The sequence below is a fragment of the Lissotriton vulgaris genome, unplaced genomic scaffold (assembly GCF_964263255.1).
Source record: "Lissotriton vulgaris unplaced genomic scaffold, aLisVul1.2 SCAFFOLD_1983, whole genome shotgun sequence".
Classification (NCBI taxonomy): Eukaryota; Metazoa; Chordata; class Amphibia; order Caudata; family Salamandridae; genus Lissotriton; species Lissotriton vulgaris.
The window spans coordinates 333,494-342,127 of NW_028249480.1; positions in this window are offsets into that span (position 1 = coordinate 333,494).

Consider the following 8,634-nt stretch of genomic DNA (forward strand, 5'->3'; position numbering starts at 1 on the left):
CAGACCACACACAACAAATGTGTGCTAAGATACAAGAAAACATTTTCTTTATAATATCAAATAGCAAACGGATATAGAATCTGCTCAGTTAGGAATCAAGGAAATGTACTTAAGTTTTTAGACAGAGAGAACACATTATTGACATGGTTCACGATGAGGTAAAAATGTCAGCAATCAATGAATGTTCATGAAAACATTGTACATGCAACACAGGTCCCATGCATACAAAAATTATATGAAAGGAATAAAATATAGACAGAGTAAATCTATATTGCGAGTGACATGTCCAGCCGGACAGTGGTCTTCAAAGTTTACTCAATATATAGTTCAATATAACACAAAGAGTACCTTCCACAGTTCAGCCAATGTGGAACACAAGCCTGTGCCCAGCACTAACAGAGCGGGTACAAAGGTGGATATAGAGAGCGAAGGAGGGCTTCTTAAGGCAAAGCACGTTATCTGTCATAAATACAGTTGTACCGAATTTTTAGCAAAGCACCATTACAACACATAGTAATCACGTTTTAGTATTAGGTGCTCAGTAGGTAGACGGCGTTTCGGACCCCCTAGTAAATCACGCGGACCATCATCAGGACATTTCAGTGAAAGCCTTAACAGAAATTTAGCCTCTAAATGCCAGAGTCGGGCGCGTGAGTCCGCGGTATAATAAGATCTGTCGGAGCCAGGGGAACCGGGTCAGTCGGTCGGCAGTGGTGCTTCCTGGCGTCAGGAAGCACCACTGCCGACCGACTGACCCGAGGAATTTTTTTTTTATTATTGTGTTTCCTCTTTAGCCTGATGCGCGAGCCCTTAACGTCTCTCGTTGCCTTCTACACTGCTGCGCGAGCGTTCCCTGAAGCTTGCGTTTGAACGTGCTGACATGCTGACGTTTACACTTGTTGCCATGGTTTCTGATCGTCAATCTCCGGTGCGATGCATTCGCTCTGAAGGCTTATTTTAAAGAGACGATCTTTACAGTTTGTACACGCATTTACATCGCGTTGTCATTTTGGTGTGCAAAACGTATTGGACATTTGCTCACTAGAAACTGTATTGTTGAATAAATAAAGAGAGACAGTTTTTTTTCTTTCATGAGGTTTATGAAAGGCATTTTTGCATCGAATCAATAGCTTGTTCAAGGCAAACAGGCAAACACTTAAACATTTTTGTGGAAGACATTGTCACTGTTGTAGTTAATTAATTTTAATTTTTGGGGCAGCAACTCACCCACGCAAATTTTTACAATCACCTGGTCCTCCTCCCATGTTATGGAAACAGTGGAAGGCTACATTTGAAGCTTACATTGAAGCAATTGACGGCGATACTTTCACTTCCAAAAAGAAGAAAGCGTTACTAGTGTATAATTTGGGTGTTGAAGGTAGGTCCATTTTGGAGACCTTGCCTCTTGAGGAGGTAAGGATAAGTGCAAGCACAGGTGATGATGGTGATTCTCAAGTCATTGATGAATACGCTTCACTCATAAAAAACACTTGATAAAAGATTCAGTCCCAAACGCAGTATTGTGCTGGAATGGCATACATTTTTACAACGTGCACAGATGCCTGGTGAATATATTGAGGATTTTGTTGCGGCTTTGAGAATTTTAGCTGTAAACTGCAACTACAGAGAATTTAGGGATGAAATTGTTCGAGATCAGCTCATTGAACGTACTTGTGACAAGAAAGTTCGAGAAAGACTTTTGTCTGCTGATGATCCGGATTTGGAAACTGCTCTGACTTTAGCTAAGTCTGTTGAACATTCTCAGTTTTGTATGAAAGAGCTGAGTGCACCTGCATCATCTTCTTCACCAAATGAAGTTAATCTGGTCAGTACCAAGTCTTCTGCAAAATCCTCCAAAGCTGTCAACACAGACATTCCTCGAACTTCTTCTACGTCAGTCAGCAGAATAAGAAACGATGGTCAAGACTGTCATGTTATCGTTGTGGTAGTAGATCTCACCTGGGAAATTTTAAGTTCTGCTTCGCCATAAACCAATCTTGTTTCAAGTCAGAAAGAAAGGGCATCTGGCACGTATATGCAAAGCAAATTTGGCACCGAAGGGACCGTCACACACCGTAAAAAACATAGAGGATCACAATGTGGAGTATAATGATGATGACACTTGTTATGAATTATTGATGTTATCTACCTCGTCTATGGAGTTTGAGGGTGTTGTGGAGATAGCGTCTGTTGATGAGCCTCAGAGAAGGAAATCTCCCGTGTGTCTTATCAGTCTGAATGATATTAACACATAATCTCTTGCAGATTTTGGTTCTCCTTTTACCTTGGTTAATGTAAAGGATTTTTACACTTTAGGTGGAATTTCTTTGACACAATCATCCATTAAAATGTTTGCTTGTGGGGGTAAAAGAGTAGAGGTCTTAGGCAAATTCAAAGGTGAATTGTAGTACAAGGGCAATGGTACGTCATGTACAGTATATGTTGTTAAAGAGGGTGCCAACTTATTAGGATGGCATGAACAAGGTGAGCTCGGAATCATCCTTGATCCTAATCATGCAGATATGGTTTTATCTAGACGGGAAGCTAAACAGTAGTATGCTAATCTTCCTGACGTTGGGTAGGTACATTCTGTCAGTGCCAGTTCATTAGTTGGGAATGATTGGATCCACAGCTATCCTGATGTCTTCAGTGATAAACTTGGCAAACTTAAGGGATTTCAACATCGCATTGTTTTGAAGGAGGGTGCTAGGGCAATTGCCCACAAAGTGTGCAAGGTACCACTAAGTATGCGTGGCGAGTTGAAACTGGAACTTGAGAGATTGTGTGCTTTGGGAGTGATTGAACCAATTGAAGGTTCCGAGTGGCTGTCTCCCATAGTCTTGGCGCGCAAGGCTGATAAATCGCTTAGGATGTGTGTGGATTTGCGCGATTTGAATTATTGAATGAAATGAAAAACGTTTTTATTAAGCGCTAACAGTTGCCCTGAGGCGTCCAGGCGCTGAAAAACTACTATCAGTGCTCTAAGAAGAAATAAGATGGGGAGGAGCAACCCTATTGATTAAAAAGAAATGTTTTAAGTTGCTTGCGAAAGCTCAGCAGGTTAGAATCTGCTCTAAGATGAAGTGGTAGGGTGTTCCATATTTTAGGGGCTTTGTAGGCAAAGGATCTACCCCCGGCCCTCACTCTGTGAATCCTTGGGACTTGGGCTAGGAAGGCTTGTGAAGATCGGAGGGCTTTGGTGGGTTTAGATGTCGATACCAGGGAGTGGCTGATCGCTGGACCTAATTTCCAGAATGCCTGATGTGCAATGCACAGAGATTTAAATTTGACTCTCTCTTTAATGGGGAGCCAGTGCAATGCTCTTAAGCCAGGTTGTATTGATGTTCTGCGGGGGGTGCCAAGCAATGTGCGAGCTGCACAATTTTGGGTGTGCTGCAACTTTTGTAGGGTATATTCCGGCGCCCCGAGGTACAGAGCATTGTTAAAATCAAGGCGTGATTGAATTAAGCCTTGTATGATGATCTGTCTGGCCTCGAAGGGAAGAAGTGGAAGGATTTTTTTTACCATCCTTAGGAGGCCAGAACAGGTCGCAGAGACATTGGTAGCCTGCATGTCGAAGGTCAGCGATTTATCCATCCACACCCCCAGGCTTTTGATGTTTTCTCTAGGGGTGGGGGCTGTGCCCATGCTCAGAGGCCATGACAGCTCCAAGGTGGAAAGAGTTGGAGGGCCTAGGAGCATTAGCTCAGTTTTATCATCGCTGAGCTTCAGACATGATTTAGTCATCCAGTTCTTGACATGTTCCAGACATGCTGTTAGATTAGACTGCGGTAGTGGGCTGCTCTTTTGTGCAAGAGAGACCACTAGCTGGGTGTCGTCCGCATAGGTAATGATGTAAATACCATGCGGACAACCAATTCCAGCCAGCGGTCTCATGTAGGCATTAAAGAGTGTAGGGCTCAAAGAAGAGCCCTGCGGAACCCCACATCCCAGAGGCTTACTCGAAGAGACCGATGTGCCTTCAAAGACCTGGAAGGTTCGGTCAGATAGAAAAGACCTGAACCACTCCAGGGCTTCTCCCGAGATTCCCATATCGAGGAGGCGGTTTAAGAGTATTTTATGGTTGACCGTATCGAAGGCGGCGCTCAGATCAAAGAGGATCACTGCCACTGACCCTCCCTGATCGAGTATCCGCCTTGTCTCTTCTGTCACGGCCAACAAAGCTGTCTCTGTGCCGTGTTTTGGGCGAAAGCCTGTCTGGGAGGTGTCGAGCAGATGATTATGCTCGAAGAACTGAGTTATACTGATGTTGATATATTTCCCTAAGATCTTGGTTGCCCAGGGAAGCAGTGATATCGGGCGATAGTTGTTAAGATTTGTTGGATCAAGAGTGTTTTTTTTTAACAATGTTCGGACCATGACATGTTTCCAGGCCTGTGGAACTATCCCACTTATAATGGACGAGTTCAACAACTCCATTAAAGTGGGGAGGATGGCTTTATTGACTTGGATCAGTGTATCAGGGGGGGCAGGGTCACAGGGTGAGCCTGATTTGATTTGATTTGTTAAGGTCTCAAGGGTGTCGAGATGCAACATTGGAAAGTGATCAAGACAGTTATTTTAGTGGGAGACCTCTGGTTTGATCGGTGGGTCAGGATTATGCGAGGACAAATCTGTTTCCAGATCAGAGAAGGAAAGATAAATTGTATTGACTTTTAGAAAGAAGGCATTGGCCAATTCCTCACATCAGGAGGATGAATTGTCATTACCTGGCGATGGAGATGGCAGCCTAGTCAGTGTTTTCACAATCTGATAGATTTCTTTAGGCTTGGATTTGGCCGATTTAATCTTTTCCGTATAGTGTGTAGATTGTCTAGCTCTAATTTCGTTTTTATAGTTCCTGATGGCTTCCCTGTAGATCGCTTTATCCGTAGAGTCATAGGATAAGCGCCACTTCCTTTCTAGTCTTTTGCAGAGACGTTTTTTTCCCTGAGGTCTTCAGAGTACCAGGGTGCAGTTTTTTGTTTCCTTTTAGGGCCGGAGATTCGGTAGGGAAGTACAGCGTCCAAAGAGCTTGTTATCCATTTGTTAAATAACTTATTGTTGGTGCAGGGGTCAAGAGAAAGTAGAGGATTGGTGGCAGTTAGGTTACTCATCCATTTATCTGTATTAAGCTTTGACCAGTTTCGAGATGTACGTGGAGGAGGAGTAGGAAGTGAGATTTTTGAAGTGGACCAGGTTAGAGGGATTAAAAAATGATCAGTCCAAGGAAGATGGCTAGTACTACCCACCTTTAGATGTTTACTGTTACTAAATACAGGATCTAGGAGATGACGCTTGATGTGTGTTGGGCCTAGAACCAGAACCTAGCCGGCGCGCTCGCTGCGCCCGCCCGCTACGCGGACGTAGTGACATAGGGAATATATAGGGTGTTGAGGAGGGTGGGAGGCGTCCTGCAGCTAGACTGCAACCCCTTATCCCTCTCAAGATGGCGGCTCTAACTGGCAGTAAGCCCTGTTTCTATGTCTCAGCGCCAGCCCCTACTCGGCTGCGCCGAATCGGTGTTGGGGGTTTTTGCGGGCTAGCAATGTGACCTAAAATATCCCAGCAAGTAAGTAATCTACTTGAAATGCATGCGGCGATTAAAAATTGCGTAGTGGCAAGGTTAAAAGAATTAAGGTAGCAGATAGAGCAGAAGAGCCCCCGGCTTCCGCCTCAGGGGTGAAAAAAAGCAGCACGATAGCAATCAGCGCGCTGTGTCAAATGTCGGGTTTAAATACCGTGGGAGGGCGAGAGGCGTCCTGCAGCTAGACTGCAACCCCTTATCCCTCTCAAGATGGCGGCTCTACCTGGCAGTAAGCCCTGTTTCTATGTCTCAGCGCCAGCCCCTACTCGGCTGCGCCGGAATCGGTGTTGGGGGTTTTTGCGGGCTATCAATGTGACCTAAAATATCCCAGCAAGTAAGTAATCCACTTGAAATGCATGCGGCGATTTAAAATTGCGTAGTGGCAAGGTTAAAAGAATTAAGGTAGCAGATAGAGCAGAAGAGCCCCCGGCTTCCGCCTCAGGGGTGAAAAAAAGCAGCACAATAGCAATCAGCGCGCTGTGTCAATTGTTGGGTTTAAATACCATGGGAGGGCGGGAGGCGTCCTGCAGCTAGACTGCAACCCCTTATCCCTCTCAAGATGGCGGCTCTAACTGGCAGTAAGCCCTGTTTCTATGTCTCAGCGCCAGCCCCTACTCGGCTGCGCCGAATCGGTGTTAGGGGTCTTTACGGGCTAGCAATGTGACCTAAAATATCCCAGCAAGTAAGTAATCTACTTGAAATGCATGCAGCGATTTAAAATTGCGTAGGGGCAAGGTTAAAAGAATTAAGGTAGCAGATAGAGCAGAAGAGCCCCCAGCTTCCGCCTCAGGGGTGAAAAAAAGCAGCACGATAGCAATCAGCCCGCTGTGTCAAATGTCGGGTTTAAATACCGTGGGAGGGCGGGAGGCGTCCTGCAGCTAGACTGCAACCCCTTATACCTCTCAAGATGGCGGCTCTAACTGGCAGTAAGCCCTGTTTCTATGTCTCAGCGCCAGCCCCTACTCGGCTGCACCGGAATCGGTGTTAGGGGTTTTTACGGGCTAGCAATGTGACCTAAAATATCCCAGCAAGTAAGTAATCTACTTGAAATGCATGCGGCGATTTAAAATTGCGTAGTGGCAAGGTTAAAAGAATTAAGGTAGCAGATAGAGCAGAAGAGCCCCCGGCTTCCGCCTCAGGGGTGAAAAAAAGCAGCACGATAGCAATCAGCCCGCTGTGTCAAATGTCGGGTTTAAATACCGTGGGAGGGCGGGAGGCGTCCTGCAGCTAGACTGCAACCCCTTATACCTCTCAAGATGGCGGCTCTAACTGGCAGTAAGCCCTGTTTCTATGTCTCAGCGCCAGCCCCTACTCGGCTGCGCCGAATCGGTGTTAGGGGTTTTTACGGGCTAGCAATGTGACCTAAAATATCCCAGCAAGTAAGTAATCTACTTGAAATGCATGCGGCGATTTAAGATTGCGTAGTGGCAAGGTTAAAAGAATTAAGGTAGCAGATAGAGCAGAAGAGCCCCCGGCTTCCGCCTCAGGGGTGAAAAAAAGCAGCACGATAGCAATCAGCGCGCTGTGTCAATTGTTGGGTTTAAATACCGTGGGAGGGCGGGAGGCGTCCTGCAGCTAGACTGCAACTCCTTATCCCTCTCAAGATGGCGGCTCTAACTGGCAGTAAGCCCTGTTTCTATGTCTCAGCGCCAGCACCTACTCGGCTGCGCCGAATCGGTGTTGGGGGTTTTTACGGGCTAGCAATGTGACCTAAAATATCCCAGCAAGTAAGTAATCTACTTGAAATGCATGCGGCGATTTAAAATTGTGTAGTGGCAAGGTTAAAAGAATTAAGGTAGCAGATAGAGCAGAAAAGCCCCCGGCTTCCGCCTCAGGGGTGAAAAAAAGCAGCACGATAGCAATCAGCGCGCTGTGTCAATTGTTGGGTTTAAATACCGTGGGAGGGCGGGAGGCGTCCTGCAGCTAGACTGCAACCCCTTATCCCTCTCAAGATGGCGGCTCTAACTGGCAGTAAGCCCTGTTTCTATGTCTCAGCGCCAGCCCCTACTCGGCTGCTCCGAATCGGTGTTGGGGGTTTTTACGGGCTAGCAATGTGACCTAAAATATCCCAGCAAGTAAGTAATCTACTTGAAATGCATGCGGCGATTTAAAATTGCGTAGTGGCAAGGTTAAAAGAATTAAGGTAGCAGATAGAGCAGAAAAGCCCCCGGCTTCCGCCTCAGGGGTGAAAAAAAGCAGCACGATAGCAATCAGCGCGCTGTGTCAATTGTTGGGTTTAAATACCGTGGGAGGGCGGGAGGCGTCCTGCAGCTAGACTGCAACCCCTTATCCCTCTCAAGATGGCGGCTCTAACTGGCAGTAAGCCCTGTTTCTATGTCTCAGCGCCAGCCCCTACTCGGCTGCGCCGAATCGGTGTTAGGGGTTTTTACGGGCTAGCAATGTGACCTAAAATATCCCAGCAAGTAAGTAATCTACTTGAAATGCATGCGGCGATTTAAAATTGCGTAGTGGCAAGGTTAAAAGAATTAAGGTAGCAGATAGAGCAGAAGAGCCCCCGGCTTCCGCCTCAGGGGTGAAAAAAAGCAGCACGATAGCAATCAGCCCGCTGTGTCAAATGTCGAGTTTAAATACCGTGGGAGGGCGGGAGGCGTCCTGCAGCTAGACTGCAACCCCTTATCCCTCTCAAGATGGCGGCTCTAACTGGCAGTAAGCCCTGTTTCTATTTCTCAGCGCCAGCCCCTACTCGGCTGCGCCGAATCGGTGTTAGGGATTTTTACGGGCTAGCAATGTGACCTAAAATATCCCAGCAAGTAAGTAATCTACTTGAAATGCATGCGGCGATTTAAAATTGCGTAGTGGCAAGGTTAAAAGAATTAAGGTAGCAGATAGAGCAGAAGAGCCCCCGGCTTCCGCCTCAGGGGTGAAAAAAAGCAGCACGATAGCAATCAGCCCGCTGTGTCAAATGTCAGGTTTAAATACCGTGGGAGGGCGGGAGGCGTCCTGCAGCTAGACTGCAACCCCTTATACCTCTCAAGATGGCGGCTCTACCTGGCAGTAAGCCCTGTTTCTATGTCTTAGCGCCAGCC